The 22,831-nt window shown below is 38.0% G+C and overlaps 1 long non-coding RNA gene across 1 annotated transcript; it reads right to left on the reverse strand.

Moving 5' to 3' along the window:
• Nucleotides 1-14,355: 14,355 nt before the first annotated feature.
• LOC119708585 lies at nt 14,356-21,081 on the reverse strand. Its single transcript, XR_005259124.1, has 3 exons — nt 20,855-21,081; nt 17,321-17,375; nt 14,356-14,775 (listed from the first exon to the last, which is right to left on the reverse strand). It is a non-coding gene; the product is annotated as an uncharacterized LOC119708585 (long non-coding RNA).
• Nucleotides 21,082-22,831: the final 1,750 nt, after the last annotated feature.

A 22,831-nucleotide genomic window follows, 5' to 3' on the forward strand; every position in this document is an offset into this window, starting at 1 on the left:
TGCACTAGATGGCACTCAGTGCTTAATGCTCAATTCTGTGCCCTGTCCAGAGAAGAATTTACAGGGCTTAGTGAAATGATTGCTGAGTTCACGTTACCTTGAGCTCTTACGACTGCTAAAGACAGAAATAGGAATTTATTACTTTGCCATTAGGTTTGTAGCAGAACGAAATGTTGAAAAGGTCTTGTTTACACCAGGTTATCATGCGATGAAATAGCAATGAGAAAAATTTAAAATCTCCTAAGACTATGTTGAATTACAGAATTCCCACCAAAATTCAGGCAACAAAGTCCTAATTAGAGCCTCTACCAGATGGGAAAAATGTAAAAACAAAGGAACTATGAAGAAAATGGACTGTTTCATTTTTAACAGTGTAGCTGGAAAAGGAAGGCTTGGACTCCAAAGGAGACTTCTGTGCAGAAGTCTCCAGACTGTTATGTTCTTTGATATGAATATTATTTATGTTCTGGGAAAGTATCATTAACTTTATATATCACAGTTTTCTCAAGTACAGAGTTATAACAGTGATTTAAATTTTTTTTAGATTTTTTAAGATAGCTGAAAATATTAGGTAAGTTTTAACATTTATTAATTTTACAATAAAATTCTACCTTACTTTGATTATAATCTAAATGATCAGGACATAATTTACAAAAAAAAAAAAGAATACACAGAGTTAATGGAGCATTTCTCGTGCTCCTTATTCCTTCTGCTCGGACTATGTGTTTCTCCTTTCATACATAATCATGTTCTTTTCCAAGCACAGTAAGCCTGGGGATGCAGCCAAGACCAGTTCCTATTATCTCCCAAACTGTGATAGTCACGCAAGGAGGAAATCTCCATTATATTTTTCAAGAATAATGAAAAGTCACATAAGAGCAGCAAAATTATCCACCTAAAATACCAAGCAGCTGTGGAACTGGCAAGGTTTTAGGAGCTGATATCACATCAGAACAATGCCTGTCCTTCAGACAGCCACTGCACCTCTGGCACCCAGAGATTCAAGTGCTCTCTTTAGTCTCCATCAGTCATCAGAGCCACTACATTCCCTGGGCCTGCTGAGGCTCCAATCAGCCAGGTTGGAGATAACTTTTATAACTAAGAAGAGACACAATGAAGTCTGAACCTTTTCACAGTAAACTGAGATGGGATCTAAGACACCATCTAGACTGGAGTGCATAGGTGTAGGAATACTGTGAAACACTGAAGAAATGGCAAAACTACAATCCAAGATATCAATTTCTTTTTAAAAGTATCTTTTATTGGATCAATGTTCCCACCATTTTGATTTTGATTACTTGCTGAAACGACAAATGTTTCTCATCAGCCTTTCACAAAATATTTCTGAAAATCTGATCTGGTGTCTCTTTGGATCTCAGAGTTTTTGAAAATACCATTCTTGTCACCCAGTGGGGATTGTATTGGGAACCTCCATCTGACACCTCATGAGGTAGCTATCACAAGTTTGGTGTCACAGCTTTCGCTAGATTTTGTTGTTGGTGTTGACACTTTTTCTTTTAGTAATAGTCCACACAAATAGCAGAGGAAACTTTTAGCTTTTTGTTATGAAGAAAGCTTTTCTCAATAGCATGCGTCCTTAATCTAAGCTGAATATCCCACAGCAAATAAATTTTTTACAAGTCTCCAGTTTTTCACTGTTAAGGAGTGTGTTTAAGTGCAAGGCTCTGTCTCTATATTTAAAGTGTTTCCAGACAGAACTATTGATATCAGTTCTACTCTTATGGTATTTTATTACTTCTCTCCTCTTAAAACAGTTTTGTTTACTCTGTTTTGTGGACTGAGAGTCTTTACCCCACTATTATTTTGTGATGCCCTTCTGTTTGCAATAGGAGAGATTAATTTTTGGTTTTGCACTGTGTTAGCATATTCTACCTGTACATATGATGTGAGATTTCAGCATGTTTTCTATTCGTGTAGCAATAACATACCATATTGGAAGCAGTGGAAACATAATCTTTACATTATTTTTGTTCCTTGTCAACAAACAAACTAATTATGTTCCAATGAGTGAAATCAGGCTTTTGCCATGAAGCTTTCAAAATCTCACAAGAGTAATTTGCATGAATACTATAGTAACTCTCTAGTTCTCATTCTACAAACAGGAAAATTTAATTCAAGACACTGTAAATTTGATTTAGATTGCTAGTACTTTCAAGTAGAAAAGACCAGAGATTTCAAAAATTTTTCATTGTAACTAAGAAAAAAGTAATACCTTCTGTTGCATTGCAGTCCATAATACCTACCCCATTAGTTTACTGTAGATTATCTCCTGGCTTTTAGTGCTCACTTACAGTTATAATGGGTACTTGTGTTCTAAAGAAATGCCATTGATGTTTTGCCCAGAGTACACATGGGGTTAATCAACAGGCCATTTAGGGCACCACAAATTGCAAGTCCTGTAGATACAGCCACCTCAGAGTGTGATAAATGAAGAAAAATGTTAGAGGAATAGTACTTCAGAAGCAATCAATATGAGAGAAAAATTTCTCATTCTCTCTGCACTAAGATCATGGCTTCTCCTTACCTTAGTGTAAGTCATACCTAGATAGATACCCAATCAGAGATGACAATCTTTTCATTATTAAATTGCTCCTCTGTTCAGTTACATAAAATGCTATTTTTAATCTGAATTTGTATTATTCGTCATCTTCCCTCTGAATCATCTGCACATCTGAAATCAAAACTATCAGGCCACCTTTGTTAGCTACCTGCTTCATGAAAATTTAGCTTTCTGTTACACCATATAATTCACATGAAGGTGCCAGAGAGAAAGAAGTGCCTGTGAAAAATCTATGGGGGGCATTTGAATTCATCCAGTTCAGACATTCTACTCAATGGATGGATTAGAGTAGTGGTCAAATGTTTAGCTCTTCTCCTAGAACAACAGAAAAAGGCAGACACTTTGATCAGCCTGGAATCTGGTCTAAATTTTCTTGCTGAAGGTGGTGGGGTTTAATATAGTAGGTTTATGGAGCCACAAGAAGAGCAGGCAAATTGGATCCTGTGGTTAATACTGACATTGGCATGTCTGGCTGAGTTGGTGAGGTGTTTAATCCCTGCTCCCAGGACCTGCATTTACTTTTTTAACCTGATGAAGATATGAAACCCCATTTCAAGGAGGCAGGTTCAAAGCATCTTGCCTCCTCTAAGAGCAGACTTGTGGCACCAAATCACAAGTACTCGAATTGGGCTCTCAGTCACCTGTTCTAAAACTGGTCATGTATTTCCCTTACGTCTGCATACAGTGGCTCCATTTCATGGCTCTGAACACTATTCTGCCCACAGGCAAATGGACTAATGTGCATCTTACCTAACTGTGTCACTGAAACCTTCTGTGTTTCATACTCAGAAATTAAATCTTCTGTGTTCTGGACTCAGACATACCTGATCTAATGTGGACAGCTATAGCTAACTTTTTAGAGACCCTTAGCTAATACATAAAAGCCCCAAAGATAAGAAACCCTGGAGAGCAGAGCTTTGAGATGGTAGTTTAGATTAGAATCACCAGGATGCAAAACTCTTAGACATAGACCACAATTTATCCAGGAAATAAGGAGATTAAGGGCTTATTTATCTAATAGGGTTAATGGGAATGTTTTGTTAATAAATTCAGTAATTTAAACCAAGGGAGAAATGAAGATATAAAAAAAGCAGATGCCAAGCACCAGTGGGGCCAGAGGCTTCTTGAGTGGGTTCCAGAAGCAGTGGGTGTTTGCTGTGGCAATGGGCCACAAAGAGGATTAACATTCCAGGCAATCATAAAGACTAGATAAGTGAGCACAATTACCAAAGATCCTACAGATTCTTTGCGGGTGAAGCTGCAGTTTATCAGAAAATAGCAAAATTACCTGCTATGACTCATAAAATCATAGAATGATTTGGGGTGGGAGGGACATTACAGATCATGTAGTTCCCATACCCTGCCATGGGCAGGGACACTTTCCACTAGACCAGGTTGTTCTGGTCTAGTAGAGCCCATCCAGCCTGACTTTGAACACTTCCAGAGATGGAGACACCACAATTTATTGAACAGCCTATTTCAATGCCTCACCAACCTCACAGTATACAATTTCTCCCTAATATCCAATTCAAGCCTTTCCTCTTTCAGTTTGAAGCCATTCTTCCTTGTCCTGTCACTACACGCTCTTGTCACAAGTCCTTCTCCAGCCTTCCTATGAAATCCCTTAGGTACCAGAAGGTGCTGTAAGGTCTCCAAGCCATCTTTTCTAAGGCATTTAAATGAATAGGATTTCTAAAGTCAGAGACTGGTGTGTAGGAAGAGACTTACAACACAGACAAGCCTTTAAAGAAATGTTGACATTACGTGAAATCCTGAATTCACAACAAACTCATTGATACAGAGGTGAGATAGTTTTACAGAAATTAATTTATCTGAGTTAGAGTGTGATTTTCACTTAACATCTAACTCTATGGCAGCACTTCTCATTACCATATTTGCTCAAAACCCCAAGATTTTATAATTTCATTTTTTCCAGGAAAACAATTCTCAAAGTTTGGAGTACTTTACCTGTATTAACATGCTTACTTGATGCATTTCTCTGCAGGTGAAAAGGTCTTTACTCATTTCCTTGTTTTTGCAAACACTGAATGTCTGGTAGTTTCTAATGAAATCCCTGAGATATTGTCTGTTTACCAGCTTTAGAAAATAAGGCTAGGATTTTACTTAATTTGCTTAATTTTGTATTTCAAAGTCAGGATATGTATCTGTGTAACAAACATTTATACCATTCAGCACAGTTCTAGGCTTTTTTAAAATTAATTTCATTATTTAATTTTAAACAATTCCTTCCCTTTCTAAAAACCTCCTTATTTTATCAATATTCACAGTCAGCACAAGTTTCAATACAAATGGTAAGAAAATAAAATATTAGCTTTCACAAAACAAAGTAGTTGTAGCAGTTCCCCTAAAGTTATTATTGTATTCCATCATTTTTATGAAGATACAGTACACTTATGAAATATAATACAAACAAAGAGGCAGTTAGCAACAAAGCAAAACAGCTCATTTTATGCTTAGCATGACAGTTTCATTACTGCCCTACACAAATTTCATAGTTGTAATAAGATCTGTAGTAAATGTGAGCTATTTTGAGACTAAAAACACAGCATGCCTGACTTCTGTGTAGCTCTGCAAGTTTTGATTTTATGAATCATAATGTCTTAACATGAAATTTATGTTAAAATAAGGCTAAAATGATAGAAAGGAATTGTGGGACTCTAGTTAATCTCATTTGGTCATCCTAAATGCCTGAGCCTTAAGATTAGAATCAGTCCTCTTAAATAAGTTGGAAAGAGGGAGAGAGAGAAGAGAGGGAGAGGAAATAGGACAGAGACAATTGGTCCAATAAAGGCAACCCATCCCCATACAAAAAAAAAATTGAAATATATATTAGATTTTTGTATGAGGTCTTCATGACTTGTAGCCTTTTACAAGTCTCAGCAAATGGAGAACCCATAATGGTTCTGTGAAAACCTTTCCAGCACTTTTTTGTCTGACTATTAAAATGTATTGTCTTCTACATAAGGCTATATATATGTGTAAGGTTATGATACCCTATAAAATATTAAAGCTGTTCCATTATTCTCTATCCATAATATATGAATACATATATATATTGTTCGCTGGAAAGCAGAAAGTGTATGGTCCTGCTTATAGAGATTATTTATCACTTTCAAATTGTGGTTTCTTTCTGAAAGAGCCATAATTTCTTTCTAATGGGAAATGTGGTGATTTGGTTTCATTGTGCTTAGCTACAAGGCTGGTAGAATCAAAACTCCAATCCTACATTTATGAACCAAACAAGGTATAAATGCTTCCTGTTATACACTGGTAAAGTTTTAGGCTAGACGTGGTTTTGGCTCATGCCATGAGGAACCCTTTCTGAAATATCTGCTGGCATACTTCAAGAGTTAGTCTGGACACAAGACACAGACAGAGGTGAGGCAGCTTCAATATGACCACCTTTTGGAAAGACAAGGAAATGGAAATGCCGGACACAGTGCCAGAGTGTCAGAGCAGTGCCCTGTGCAGTGACAGCTTTTCAGCCTGTTATCTGATATGTTTTGCCTTTCTTGGGGAGCAGGGAGTATTTGAAAAGCCTAACCCAGATGTCAGTGCCCTGGATTTGGACTCCTTGGAGATAAATTCACACTCACACTAGTTTCTTTTCTCTTTAATATAGTTGATTAAAGTCACATACTTTTCTTGTGCCATAGGCCTTTCATTATAAAATGGGGTATTATTCCCTTACTTGACATCTCTGTATCTCTCAAGACAGATATCCATTCCTGACTGAAAAGAGGAAGTCCTGTGAGCATCCACTTGTATAATGAGGCAGGTTATTTTTTAAGGTACAAATTTATCAAAAAGCTGCAACAGTGGGAATTCCATTCTCTTCTCTGGGGCAATTTTAGTAGCTGTTTCTTGTATTAACATTAGAGTCTAAAAATAACTAATGCTTCATTATGAATGATTAACCTGCTATAACTAAAAAAAAAAAAAAAAAAAAAAAAAAAAAAGGCAGACAAGATTTTCCACAGAAATAATTATGATTCAAAGTGGTGAAGTGGAAAACATTCTAAAGGAAATCTCACAGCTTTGGGAGAAAACTCTTGTTCCCCTTACACTGCAATACCCCTTATGATTTCTAAATATAAAACCAATGGGACTCTGTGCACTGAATTATTCTTCTTTTCTCATTAAGTTTGAATTTTAATAGTGTTTTTTTCTCCTGTTCTTTTATTGAGGGAATTATTTGGAGTTGTACATTGCTTTCATATTCATTTGGGAGTACAATCCCACCAAACCAGAAAAGTTTACAATCTTTTCACAAGCACTTGTGAACGGAAGCCACCAAACATTTGACTATGTGATGCTCATTGTGACTGCAGCATCACACAGGACAATGATAAATTTTAAACCTTGCAAAGCCATCAACAATGGCAAAATCATATTTCAGATCTACCTCAGAGATGGTTTTTTTCAGATCTACATCTAGAGATTTCCAGCACCTCCTGAGTTTGAGCACATATGTAATGGAAGGGTTAAAATGTATGGAGCTCACAATTGTCAGTGACACAGTTGAGAGCCTCTGGGTAAGAATCAAGGGACAAACAAAAATTGTGGATGTCATACTGGGAGTCTACTGTAGACCTCCTAGCCAGGAAAGTCATGACAATTAATTGTTCCTTGAAGAACTGAGGGACACTTCCGAGTCAACTGCCCTTGTACAGCTGACACAACCTGGGCTAGAAGACTCCTGAAAAACCTGAATGAAAACTTTATGGAACAGGTGCTTAGGAAGCCAACTGAGAAAAGTGTCCTCCTTGATCTGCTTCTTGTTCACAGAGAGGAGATTGGAAGCCGTCTTGGCCACAGAAACCACATAGTGATTAAGTATAAAATCTCTGCTGACTGGAGGAAAAGTGCCAGCAAAAACTCAACTCTGGACATAAATACAACAGATTTGGGCTGCTCAGAGAACTAGTGATTAAGATCCCTTGGAAAACTGTTTTTGCAGGTGCTGGGGTCCATCAGTGTGGGTCACTTTTTAAGCATCAACACCTAAGAGCACAGGAGCAGCAACTCCAAAATGTCAGAAGCCAAGCAGGTGAAGCTTGGGGTTGGCTGAACAGGGGAATTTCTCTTGGAAAAATGCGTGGGCCCAGTGAGAGCAAGGTCAGGGGAAGAAGACTGAGATGCTGCCTGCCACTGCAGGGAGAAAACTTGTACAGCCGAAGCTCAATTGGATTTGAAGCTGCCCAGAAATGTGGGGGACAATAAAAAGAGTTTTTCAAAATTCATTAATCACAAAAGGCTGCGTAGAAATAACATTGTCCTGTTACTGGATTAGGATGGTCACCTCATAAACAGGGACAGAGATGAGGCAGAGATTTTTAATGCATTCTTTGCCTCTTACTTCAACATGAATGACAGACCAAGGGGGTGAGCTAGAGGACCATGACTGGCAATGATCATCTCCCGGGTGACCCTGAGCTTATGGATCCCTACAAATCTGTGAAGCCTGACGGGATTAATCCTAGAATCTTCAAGGGGCTAGCTGATGTCATTGCAAAACCTCTTTCAATAATTTTTGAGAAGTCTTGGGAATCTGGAGAGGACCCAGCTGACTGGAAGCTGGTGAACATTGTCCTGATTTTCAAGAAGGGCAAGAAGGAGGACCATGGAAACTACAGGCCTGTCTGTCTCACTTCAGTGCCTGGTAAAGCTATGGAGAAAATTATCTTGAGATATATTGACAAACACATGGAGAAACGCTGCCATTGGTCACAGCCAGCACAGCTTCATGAGAGAAAAGTCCAGCTTATCAAACCTGATTTCCTTTTATGACAAGGTAACCCCCCTAGCTGACCACAGGAATCCAGTTAATGTAACAGTTTTGGATTTCAGTAAAGCTTTTGATAATTTCTCCCATAGTATCTCTCTGAATAAAATGTACAGCATAGAGCTGGATAAACACAGCATACTCTTTATTTACCACTAAAGTGAGGCACAGCATCATTCTTTAAAGACTTAAAATGGAAGTTTCCATCAGCAGTTCAGCATAAACTATTTACTTATTATAACTGAATACAGAACCCTTCTGAGCTTCAAACACACTGGCAACATACCTCTATTGACTTCAGGGAACTCAGTATACATTTGGGAAGAATTTGCTTTAAGGAGTTTAAAGCTTGAAGGAAAGTCTAAAGGAACCGAGGGAAATCAAGAATATTGAATGAATTCCTGATGCAAATGTATTCTTTCTATTGAATTGTCTCCTCCAGGGTTTATTACGGATGCATAATTTTTTGTTAGAAAAAGTTGTGCAAGATTTATTTTTTTTAAAGACAAAAAAAGAGCCATACCATGAAGGATTATAAAATTTTCTTCTATATTAACCTGCTGTTGAGACAGAAATTTCAGCCAAGATTATAAGATGGTTAAGGAGCAGTCATCTCTACCCACTGAATTTGAAATGTTGTAGGCTTCAGTGGTTATGGGCGCCTCAGGCTGTGAAATGTTCTGCCACATTCACATACATCTCACACCTCTCCTTGCAGGCCTGTATTCTTGGGGGATGTTAGGAGATAACAGCTACTTATCAACAAGTCCTACCAGTAGCAGCCAAAAATCTGCTGCTGACAGTTGCCATGACCAACTAATCAATCTCAAAATTAGGTCAGCTGTTTTTTTTTACCAGCTAAACAATACACAATTAAATCACTGAGAAGACAACAGAGAAAATCAGCCTCTGATCCTTTCATGTCGGAACCCAGAATGTCCCCCAGACATTCTTGGATGTTCCAGACCCAGGTCAGAAGCATCTGAGACCCTGGCATGCAGCCAGAAACCCCTGTGGCTTTGAATCTGACCCATGGAACAGTTTACCAATCTTGCAGGAAGAACAAGAAGTCACAAAAGTGAAGTAGTAGAAGTAGTAGAAGTAGTCACAAGGTGAAAGGAAGGATTTTTGAGTGCTGTACAGGGGGGGTTTAGGCCTTGTATGCAGGGGTCCAAGTTTTGTACATGGGGGTCAGAAGTTCTAAGATGGAGGGATTTTGGCGTGCCCTGTCCTCTTTCTTTCTCCTTCCTAGCCTCCATGTCTTTGGTGATGCTGGCACTCACAGATTGGTTTAGAGTAGAAAGTCACCATTCAATATAGGTAATAGGCATTGGGGGAAAAGTATAAGCATGTAACACGTAATGTGTGATATAAAAGATGGCACCAGCCCCCTGGGAGGGCAGTGTGCCTTTGTCTGACCTGCTGAACGGGCCACAGCAGTTCAAGAAGAAAATCTTTTAGGTAACACGCAATAAACTACCTTGAGGCTGGACGACTGAAGACTGCTGAGTCTTTCTTTGAAGGCACGGGTTGGAGGAGAGACTTTTCCATCTTTCAGGGTCACCCCAATCCGGGGGTGAGTCCCGACACTTTCATAAAGGACCATTAGAAACTATTTTAAATTTTAATTTCCTCTTACAAATAAATGTCCAGTGCTCCTATACACACACTTCAATACATAGGTAAGGAAAAAAGAATTAAATAAAATATATGACTCATAAATCTGGCTTGCTGAATAGATTTAAAAGTGCCAAATATGAAATATGTATCCTTAAGACAGAGTGTAATTAGCACCCAATACTGAGACTGTTGCTAACACCAGATGTTTTTCTATTTAACATGGCTCATCATACCTAAGCTTTTCCCACTAACTTGCAAGGATCCTATCTAATTAATAACCCTATCTAAACAGCCTGAGCTTTTAATTAAGGCAAAACCAGGGCTTGCAAGGCATTGATCTAAGAAGGTATTCAATCAAACACATGTTACTGCTTTGGTGGCCTTTGGGGAGTGTTGTCTCCAAGTTGTTACTTAGGAGCACAGAGCCAGGTTTTGGCTGTGACTAGTAGATGCTGCAATAATATAAATAAAATCATCACAAACTGCTTTCATAATCATCAGTAAGGATAAGATAGCCTAATAATTTTACTACATCCACTACGATATAGAAACTAGCTGCCCATGATTTGGGTAGGTGCACTCTTTCCTGGGTGAAGAACTTGCTGGAAGGATGAGACCAGCGAGTGGTGGTGAGTGGAGTTAAAAAACATTGGTGGCAGGCCACTGATGGTATTCCCCAGGGCTCTGTATTGGGGCCAGTCCTATTTAACATCTTTCTTGATGATTTGGATGAAAAGTCAGTAAGTTTGCAGCTGGCACCAAGTTAGGTGGGAATGTTGATCTACTGGAGGGTAGGAACACTCAGCAGAAGGATCTGGAGAGGCTGGATTGATGGGCTGAGGAAAACTGTGTGAGATTCAATAAGGTGAAGTTCTGGGTCCTGCTCCTCAGGCAGCTCTACAGGCTGGGAATAGTGTCTGGAAAGCTGCCCTGCAGAACGGGACTTGTGGGTCCTGGCTGAACATGAGCCAGCAATGTGCCCAGGTGGCCAAAAAGGCCAATGGCTCCCTGGCCTCTATCAAGAATAGTGTGACCAGCAGGACTGGGGAATTGTCCCTCTGATTGTCCCTCTGTACTCAGCACCACATTTAAGGTGAGGCCACACCTTAAATTCCGTATTGTTTTGGGCTGTTCAGTACAAAAAGGATATTGAAGTTCTGGAGCATGTCCAGAGAAGGGCAATGGAGCTAGTGAATGGTCTAGAAAATAAATCCTGTGAGGGGTGGATGAGGGAACTTGGGTTGTCTAGGCTGGAGAAAAGGAGGCTCAGGGGGGACCTCATAGCTCTGTACCACTACCTGAAAGGAGGCTGCTGTAGTGAGGTGGGGGTCAGTCTATTCTGTTATGTGTCAAGTGAAAGGATAAGCAGAAATGGCCCTAACTTGTACATGGGGAGGTTCAGATTAGATATTAGGGACAAATTCACTGAAAGACTGGTTACACACTAAATCAGTTGCCCAGGGAGGTGATGAAGTCACATTCCCTAGAAATGTTCAAGAGGTGTCTGAGTGTAGCACTTGGGGATATGTTTTAGGGGTGATTATGGTGGTGCTGGTTTGGTGGTTGGACTAGATGAACTTGAAGGCGTCTTCCAAACATGATGATTCTCTGATTCTGCAATTCTCTGTTTTATCGCTGCTGTGATATATATCTTGAATATACCTTTTTTATTTTTTCCATCCAGACTTGATCTCTCACCCAGCACCTACCTGGAGTGCAGCAGTCCTTCCATGCCTGTTTCACATCATCTGACTGGCTAATAATCAATTTTTCATTGATAATTCCTTCCCAGCTGCATACTCCTTTACTTCCTCCCTCCTAGCACGTAGTCCCTTCTCTACTTTCAGTGATTTTGCCAGTGTTCCCAGCTCTTTGTACCCATGTACTTTCTACAGTATGTTTGCAAGAGGGAGGGCTAAGTTAGAAGTCTCCCTTTTCAGTTATTCCACCTAAACACAGGAAATGCTGACTGTTAATAAATGTATCTGCTTTCTATTTGAGTGCCCTGGGCAGCATCTATGTAGCACAGTATGCCCTAGTCCAGATAAGAGTGAGGAATATCTTGTTAACTGAGTGGAGGGCATCTTAATTGAATCCAAAAAATTTATGGAAAGTATGTTTTAAAATTTAGTCATTTGACCAGATATGGTCAGCTTTAAAGCCATGATTCACATTTCTGAATTATAAAAATCATCTACCTATCATTTATCAAGGCCCTGTTACTTGAAGGCACCAGAATTTTAAAAACAAAAGGGAATATTTTCTGCCAAGATCCTGGCTTGACCATATTATTGAATAAGCCTTGTAATAAATATAGAAATTAAACAGCTCCTTTGTGTGCCAATACTTTATTATTTATCACAGATTAACAGATGCTATAAATCCTCTGTAGACTTCTTGGAATATCATTGCTACCAACGAGTTTAACCCCTTTTAGAAACAGTATGTGCTCATCCCTGCATTCATGAGCACAGTGTATGCACTGGCCTAGTATCTCTGCTAATAATGAGGGAAAATATAAGTATTAGTCCTTTACAGAATAGCACTTTAGAAGGAAAACATTGCAAAAAAAATTTACTGAGCTTACATTGTGAATATTATACTATTTGTTCTGTCTCTCAAGAAAAGTTTAAAAATCCAAGCATCCTGTATAACATGAACATGGGCTTAAAATAAAACAATTAAGCCAGATCAATTAGACAAAGCTTCTGCAGGAAAGATAAATTAAAACCAGTTTCAAATCGAAGATTAATTGCATACTGCTTGTATTTGTCTGAATTTATATATTCCTTACACAGTCTAGTTCGGATATTTTCAGTCTATGTTTAATTTAATCAAGCAGTCATGTTTTTTGCCTTAATTCTTACATTCCTCAAATGTTGTACAACAGTTTTAAGCAATTCATAACGCTGATATAACCTAAGATAATACTGAGGACTCGTACCATGTCAAACCTGATGGACATTTCTCATTGAATGAAAACCCCTCATGCCACAGAAATGTAACTAAATCCATGAAGCATATAGATTATTCTAACAGAAAATAGGACAAATATATGAGATATGGAGGAGACATGGTACAGTCCACGTAAGATAAGAGACACACATTTTGATGTCCATCCTGGAGATTTAATATGGGTACCACTTTGCTAACAAAGCCATTTCCATTTCACTCTAGGAATAAAAGGAATTGCAAGGGCCCTCAGTTGAATACTGAAAAATGTAGTGGAATAAATACTAGTCAATTATACCACAAATCTGTACATTCCTCTTTAGATCAGTTCCTAAATGCAAAGTTTTGCCACCTTTGCCAACCCTAATAATTTTCATTCCTCTCTAGAAAGAATATGAATTCTAATGAAACACTTTAAAAAAATGAATAAATCATTGAGTTAATCCCCCTTGATAATGCATGTGCTGAAAAACTTAATTCCTAATTTCCATTGACACACACACAAAAATGAAATTTTCTTTTCATTAAAGTTAAAATGGCAGATGTGAGGTGTTTTTATTAAAATTGATGGCAAGCAATAAGTTTTTAAAAGCTTCTAATGCTATATATGGTATGCAAGGTATGAGCAAATCATCCCCATGGGACTGAGTTGTGCTGCTAGTTTACCAGTGATTGTTAGTGATTAAGGTTTTATTTTCTCCATTATATTAAAAAGTGAGAAAGGAAATAGCAGTAGTAACACTACAGCTCAGGCCTTATTATCATATTCTTTGCTCATGAAACCTAATGAATGTCATTGACAGTCATAAATATCCAGAGGCAAGTGTAAAAGTAGAAAGAGAAAAATCTTAACTTTCAAATTATCCAAAGAATACAGTAGAAAAAAAACCAGTTCATTTAATTTTTGTTGGTTGTGTTCATGTTGAATATTAAATTTTCCTATTAGGCAGACACCAAATCCCCTCATCAAAAGAAAAAAATAAGATACATATTTGCACTAGGGTGTATGAATAAATCCATAAAAAAATCAATCAGAATCAATCATAGAATCATATTGGTCTAGCATGAAAGAGATCTCAAGGAAATAAATAGATCTCCACAAGAAAAACCCCAGGTTTACCAACATTATACAGGGACTTGAAAGTCTAATTTGAATTTCAGCATGTTGGAATACAGGCTAAATACCAGTAAATAGAAAGACTGATGCTAGAGGAAATGTAAGGTTACATTAAAAGGGATTCAAGTGTTGAAACAACCCACAAAATCTTCCCTGGACCTGTCATACTTACTGTTTTACCAAAATATTAACTACTATCTAAATTTTTATTTTCTTACATTTTAAGCTACAGAAAACCAACTTTGATGCTTTGAAATTTGTGTAACCATCAGGCTTTTGTCTGTTCTGGGTATTTTACATAAGCTGAAGGCTATAGATATATTTAAGCACTACCATATTGCTTTGAACAAATCGAGACTTACAATGTGAAGGAGCAGAACTCCACTTTCCAGCTAAAGATATGGCAAATGTGGTAGGAGGGAAAAAGGTATAAAAGAAAGCATTTACAAGACTATGTGGAATAAAAACATCTCTATTCCACCTCTTTCTTATGTAAAGTTTTTATTTCAGGGTAACATCAAGATGACAAGTTGGATAGTGGCAGGGTTCTGAAAGAACTCCAGATTCCTGATTTCCACTCAATTTCCTCCACGTTGAAACACATCTCATCTTCTTCAGAAGAGTAATTGTATCATGGGGAAGCAGAACTTCCAGAGGCAGAACTTTCTGTCACTTCAGCAAGATGCTTTACACCTCACACTTTGATGAGCAGATCAGCATAAAGAAACATAAATTGAACATAAAATATATGCCAGCTTATTCTTTCCTACCTAGAAATGTGTCTTAATAAATTACCCATATTTGATATCAGAGTTTAATGAAATGAAGTGTAAAATACAAACAGATCCCCATTTCCATGGCCAACTGAATCCTTACTGCTTTATTCCAGAATGGCCATAAAAATACTGTCAAGAATCTTTAGAAACATATTTTAAATTATTCCTTTAAGCCTACTCAGATCTGCCTTATGATGAATGTGGGAGGTTGAGTGAGAGCAGTTTATATGCGAAGGAGCAGGAAAAAAAAAGACAAAGGACAGATTTAATAATAGGAAAGAGGGTGTTAGTTACACATTCTTATGGTTTCTTTTCCCCAAGTATGTCCCATGGTTCTGTTCTTATTTCCTTACACTATAGCCAAACAGACATTTCTGCTATGAAAGGAGACTACTGGTTATGATTTGTATCGTCTTTTGTATCTTTTCTGGTGTCTTTATCTCTTTAAATGTCAGTTACAGGCAAGCCACTTTACTAATCACAGTATTTTTAAGATGTTTGTCATCTGAGTTCTACAACTGGATAAATTCAATAACTGTAATGTAAAATATCATTATCTAGGTTAATTTTGTTGTCTATATCCTGGAAGTTTTGTGTTCCCCTAATTATTTTAAACTAGCAAGGAACAACAAGATATTTCCTTGGTCAATATAATTTTTAAAAGCATGCTTGTCTTCATTGAATACTTCTATCTACAGAATGCTTTCAAATTAAATTACAGTACAGATTTTCATAGGCGCTGTCACAGTTCTTCAAAAAACACTTAAAAGTTGATAATTATTTCAAACAAGTAACAAAAAGATCACTGAGCAAGTATGCTCAAGTGTTTATATTAGCACAGCTTGATTGGTTCCAACCCACCTTCTCAGAACACCACAGCTGCCTATCAGGACAGCTATGATCTAGGAAAATACCAGGCCTCCTGAAAACCTACACCCAGGGTATATCTCAATGTGGGTAATGAGCCAGAATCACAGAGGTAAACATCATGACATCTGAGGGACGTTGTATTAGTCAGCTCAGAATCCAGCCTCACTGACTGCTGTCCAACAGGGATAACACACAGACCTTTTCATACCACTGAGCATTAATTAGGCTGCTACCAGTTATAAATATTAATAACACTGTATGTTTTATTCATTTCTCTAAGTAGCAACTTTAGGATTCTTCCCATTTTACATGGGCCTCTAAAATATGTCACACCAAAATGCTCTAAATTAAAGAAAACAAAAAAAGTCAAGGTAAAATTTTACCTACCTTTATCATGAAGGGAAAAGGGAGTCACATGCTACTGTCTCTGCAGTGGTTACTGCACTCTCTCTTCTGAGAGAAGACTCCTACTGTTTAACTGCTACATGTTCCTCATATGTCTTTGTCCACCACATAAAGACCAGGTTACCTTTTTGATTTTCAATGCAATTACTCTCCAGTCAGTCCTGAGTTCCCAAACATTGTCTCAATTCTGCATGGTCCTTTTAAATAGATTGCATACAGATTGTATGTGCCTTTCTTTACTGTGAGACAATCTCATATAGTAGCCAATATCACAGCTTATAACCAGAAAAAAAGCAACTTATGCCCTCTCACTTTAATATAGTAATTCCTACTCACAAAAAGTAACATTTAGGTCTGATGTCTTCTTTACATCTCTAGGATTTAATTCTTCTGATAGCAGGTCATTACCTATTTAAAATCCTTTCTTTGGATGTCACAAGACATCCACTCCAGAGCATGTTCTTTTTTGTGATTGCTAAAAAAGTTTAAAGCAGCAAGCTGAACTTTAAACATATACTTCTTGGATGCTTAAGGTGGAAGCAATGGATTCCATTCAAGTTGTCTGAATGTACATTTCTGTAACAGAAGGTAGCACTGGAGAGCTGATATTTCATTTCTGCTTCAGCTGTGCTCATAGGTCACAGATTTCTGAGCAAATTAGTTCCTCTTATTTTGCTTGTTTTGCAGAAGATAAACTCATTTAAAGATTTAGGCTTGACAGCACAGAAGTCTGCAGCTCCCTACGCAGGAGAATTGAACCACAGAATAACAGGAGACAGACAGTACTTGCAGAAAAAGAGAGACATCTCTCCAAAGGAAGAAAGTACTCAGGGATAGCAAAAGCTCATATTTTCTCATAGAAAAGTCCTTTTTGTAGCTCTCAGAATGAGCTGCTGGCTTCAAGGGTCTAGTAGAAGGATATTTACCAATAGGTAGGTAACTATGACCCTGGACACAAGAGTGGGCCAAAAGCAGGATTCAGAAAAGTGTTACAATACACTAAGGATATAAGCAAACGCCAGAAACTAGACTAAGGAATGAAATTTGGTGAGTCTTTTTCTGATGAGCCTTTCTTACAATGTATTCTCAAACCATCAAGCAAATGCAGGAATGCCTTACAGTAAGCATTCAGAAATGAAACACAGCAGCCACCACGTGATTTCAAATGTCTTGCTTGAGAAAGAAATACTTACTAGGCAATTTGAAGTTGTCTTAGTCTGGATTTAGTTGAAATTTCATTAGGATTACCTGGAATGAAAGGAAACCAGTCTTAACCAAGATGTTGAATATAGATTCTGGTTGAATCTACTTTGCTTTATGGTTGGCCAGCTAGGCAATGATCCTGTTATTACAAACATCTCTGAACTACTTGTAGGGTGCTCTCTCTTGGCAAGCCAAGAACATCATCCATGCTTACAAGAGGTATTACACTCTTAAAGTGAACAAAGTTTTGGATGTACTTAGGTAAGGCAAAAAAGCAAGACAATAAGGAAGGGTAAGAAACACTTGAGGATGCCCCAGTATACACACTTTATGCTTCTGTGATGGGAATGTTATTCAGAACATGGTAACTCAGTGGCAGCTCTCTCAGAGGTGTTTCTAAAATGACATAAACTATTTAATGTGGCTTAAATACAGGAAAATACCCTCAGATGAAAGGGTTATATTTCATACAATCTTTAATGGAAAGACTTAAACTGTGAAGTCTCATAAAAACTGAACAAGAGAAGGAGAAATTATTCCAGAAAAACAGTTGTTAAGATTTTGTGTTGGAATAAAGATAGGTAAAGCTGTGAGCAGCTGCTCGTGATACCACAGTCAGAAAATAATCCAATTCTCCTACTCAAGCATTGACTAAATTTGCAGAAGTCAATGGAATTACTCACATAGTTACTCACCTCTACATGACTAAGACTATGCAAATCCACCCCAGACAATGAGTATACTTAATCGTATAATTCCACTTGTGCTTCACATTTCTTTAGTGAAATGTGATCCCTTTTTCCTGAGAAAATCTTTCCCTTAGCAAAACAACTCTATTATATGGTGCCCATCCAAATTTTAAAGCCTATAGATAGCTAAAGATAACAAGAAGGGGCATTCACCCATTCAATTTCTCAAGCCATCCCACCACTGCCAACACTCCATCCCCAGCCACAGTCATGGTAATGTCAAAGGACTCCTGAGACAAATCCAAAGAAGAGACAGAAATATCATTTTTTTGTAGACTCAGAACAGTTCTCAGCCCAAATTTTCAATGAAAACATGCAAACAAACAAAAAAACCCAAAAACATGCTAATGAAAGAAAACAAAAAAACCCAAAAACATGCTATGAAAGAAAACAAAAAAACCCAAACAACAAACAAAACAAAAAACCAAACCACAAAAAAAAAAAAAACAACAAAAAACCCCAAACAAAACAAAAAACCTCACAACAAACCACACCACAACCAAGAAACAGCAACCAAATTGTTTCTCATTCTGAGATGTGTGCAGATACTAAAAAGAAATAAATAAAATCTCAATTTCTGAAAATTTCAGCATTACAGACTGAAGGAAAATGCTCAGGCTCATGCTATGGCCTATAGAAAGAAGACAGATCTTCCCAAAAATCTTGTGGTAGGTAATATTTGGTAGAATTAACTGGAAATGTGGTAGCATTAATACAGAGAGATGGGTACACATTTGAGATGCACAGTTTATTCTGTCTTTGTTTACTAGATTCCCTGTGAAGCAAAAATTGGCACAAGGAAGACACATTGCTCTGATAATTTTAATTAAAGTTTGTAATGCATCAGTGGATACCTAAACCCAAATATCAAACTCATCAGCTGTTCTGCCACTACTCCTTCCTCTGAAACACACAGAGCATATGAAATGGAAAGAGCTGAAGATCTAACCATAAACCTTCATCAACTATAGAGCTGATTTCAGCTTTTTTTTATGGATTAAAGCATATCCAGGAGCCCCTCTGTCATATGCTATTGGGAGCAGAAAAGGTTAGGCTCAATCTGCCTGGGAGTCCCTTCAAATACACATGATGGGAATAGAACTTTCCCAGAGCCAAGCACTTTATTCCTGTCTCCTGGCAACTGACATAGAATTTCCTTGAATAAATGACTAATCAAATTGTACACAGAAACTCCTGCTTAGCAAAACATTTTATAAAGAGCAGACATATCTAAATGTCATGGCAAATGTTGCCGTTATCACAAGTGGTTTATGGTTAATGCCATGAGCAGTGCCAGAACCTCAGGATTTATGAAAGATAACACACATGCTCAGGATTATATATCTTTCTTACTTTTCACATGTTCCTTCTTAACTCCACATGTTTCTCACATCCCTTAAACTTGAAGGCATGGTACCCATTTCCTGATGCCAGTGTCTCAGCTTGCCAAATGAAAAATGCATGTTTTATTCATTCCCTCGGGTTGCAACCACCAGGATACTGTGTGCCACCCCAGCCTCTGTGAATGAGCATGCAAAATCAGCTCCTAATGGTTGCATTTCTAATGTCTATATAATATGCACAAACATGTGCACTATCCTCTCTTTCCCATCAGGATTTATTTCATAGATGGTCCAGCTGCAGGCTGGGAACAAGAGAAAAAACTGAAAACTTATTTACAGGAAAAAATCTTGCTTACATGAAAGAAAACAAGTAGGAATTCCTCTTCCCTGTACATATAAATCTAGTAAAAAAAATGGAAAGAATACAGAAAAATACCAAACTAAATGCTGAAGAGGTTTGTTAACAACAAAAATTATAATTTGTTCTTCCTTAAAACAATTAGACATATTCCTGCCAACATAATAAAACCTGGTACATCACAGATACAAAAAACAAGGGTTCCATAATGCTTTACACAGAAGTTGAAACTGTGAATATAGTCAACATAAAAGTATAAACTTTTACATTTCCCCTCTGTTCTTTTCCTTAGAGACTAGCCATATTAAAGCCAATGTCATCTTTTTGATACCCTGTGATTCCCAGCACTGTATCTGTTATGAATGAGTGCTGGAGATCTTAAAAAATCATCAGCAAGGCTATCAGCAAAAACCAGATTTAATATTTAGCAATAACACCAGAAACACTTTTGGCAAAATTCACTTGACTACTTACAGGACAGTTAAGTCACACCAAGGAAAAACAAGCAACAAAAACCAAAAAAAAGTCCAAGCAATCAAAACAGAAATGAACTGGGAACTGTTTAGGGTACGTGTGTATGTGTGTTTGTGTGTGTGTGTTTAGGTACGTGTGACAAAAGGACAAGGACAAGGACAAGGGTAAAAAGGAATAAAGCCTAAAAGTTTGTCAGCACTCAAACTTAACAGTACTTTAACATAAGTTATACCTTAATCTAACAATTTAACAAAGGAGCAACACTTATATCTAACTTAAATTAACCTTAATTTATAACTTAACCTTAACAATTTAACAGAGAAATAATATGTAGCAGCATTTAATCTAACTTAAAATTTCAAAGTTATATTTGGCAACTTAGCAAAAGAACAACACTTAGCTGCATTTAAGTAAAGTCATAAGTCACAAGCTTACGGTCCTGACTTACTCAGACATCTAAGGTACTTAAACATCTAATAAAACAGTATTTCTCCCAGATTTGCTATAGCATATGCACAAGTTTATGCATCCAAACATAAAGAGTCAGTGCATGCAAGGTACCTGTGAAAAATTCCCTCCAAAAGTCAGCAAACTACTCACTTTGGAGTAAGGGTATCAGCCCAGGAGTCATCAGCACTCAGCGATCCTCCAAGCACAGCAAACATGGGAATTCCCTGGCTCTGAGAGGCCCCAGTCAGTTGCTGGTCACAGCCAGCTGCAGCCCAGGAGAGCTGCAAGGGTCTCATTTTGGACCACTGTTTGTAGGGTCTCAAGGCAGCGGGCTTTAATCATAACAATTTTTCATCCTGGCCACAGCTGGGTTCAACTTCTTCCATAGTGTGAGAACAGGGATGTTGCACTGTTTAGGGAAGAAAAGTATTTTCCAAGGCTGTTTATACAGAAAACAGGGGCTCGTTAGCAATTCCTGGGGGTAGACAGTATTTCTGATAATCTCAGGAAGAGCTGAGCCCAGGTGCTGTTTTTCAAGGCCTAACAACTATTTCTCAGACACACTGCAGCCTGGAAAGGGTGTGGTGGGGAATGCACCACCACAGATTTTTCCTTTCAAACCACAAAAGCACTATTTAATCATAATGTGAAAGAGATGCAGATACAGAAGTGTGACTGTAAGACAAATACACTGGTTTTAGTTGTTTAAAACTTAGCTAGTTTTAAACTAGCAATTTATGCACTATGCACTATGCAATCATTCCAAAACTTTTCATTCTTTTTGTCGACCAGATTAAATTTTGGAGTGAATACCTCTATATAAACAGCCAAGCCTTTCTGCAAACAAGGAAAGGTATTGATTTTGTTCAGACCAAGAAGCATAAAAATCTTTGAGTGTTCAAGTACCTCCACCATCTGGGAAAGAAGCAAAATACTTGACAGAGCATTTCTCCTTGCTTCAGAAATGTTTTAGCATCCTGTGAGATTTTCCCTATATCTGAGCATCTGAAGAGTTCTTGCTGTGCAGTTTTGCAGAGCAGCATATCCATGCTGAGCATGTTCCATCCCAGGGGAGTCAGAAATTCCTCAGACAGTGCAGAACTGTTTCTCCCCACCACTGCCCCCCACCCCCCAAGGAATAATCTGATTCTGCATTCAGGAAATGAGAGAAAGGAGAGTGTCTAGGGTTTTCAACAGACCCAAAGGGGGTAGGTATCACAAGTCATATTCAAAAGGCTATGGAGAAGGTTACACTGCTATTATTAATGTCAGCATTTGACTACTTAAGCACAACTTTCTGTAAATTGTATGTAATTTTCTCTAAATTGGAAATACAAAGATCCTTTAATTTCTCTCTTTTTTATCTCAGGTTGTTGCTATTGTGTATTTGTAGTTGTTTCAGAGGAATGGCTCATCAGTTACTTCTCCTAGGAAACCTTGTCATAGACTAAGAAACCTTGTTTTAAGTTGGGCTTTTTCTCTTGCTGTACATACTAATTTTTTTTCCTTTTTCATCCCTTTCGTGGGTTGACCCTGGCTGGATGCCAGGAACTATTCTGTCACTTTACTCCTCAGCTGAACTGGGAGAGAAAATATAAGGCTTGTAGGTTGAGTATATAAAAACAGGGAGAGATCACTTGCCTGTTATTCTCATGGGCAGAACAAACTCAGGGGAATTAACTGAATTTATTACCAATCAAATCAGAGTATAATAGTGAGAAATAAAGCCAAATCCTAAAAACATCTTCCTCCCACTCATCACTCTCCAAGCTCAACTTCACTAATTATTGTCTCTTTTCTCCTACAGAGTCACAGGGGGACAGGTAATGGGTGTTGTAGTCAGTTCATCACATGTTGCTCCTGCTGCTCTTTCCTCCTCAACAGGAGGATTCTCGCACACTTCCCCTGCTCCAGCATGGAGGACATCTCACAGAACCCCAGAATATTCTGAGTTGGAGGAGACCTACAATGATCATGAAGTCCAACTCTTAAGGGAATGGCCCATACAGACAGTCAGTCCTCCATGAGTGTTCTTCTCCAACACAAGTCTTTCCCATGGGCTGTAGTTCTGTAGGAGCTGCTCCAGGGTGGGTCTCTTCTCATGGGGTGCTGTCTTTCAGGAACAGG

The sequence above is a fragment of the Motacilla alba genome, chromosome 1A (assembly GCF_015832195.1).
Source record: "Motacilla alba alba isolate MOTALB_02 chromosome 1A, Motacilla_alba_V1.0_pri, whole genome shotgun sequence".
Classification (NCBI taxonomy): domain Eukaryota; kingdom Metazoa; phylum Chordata; class Aves; order Passeriformes; family Motacillidae; genus Motacilla; species Motacilla alba.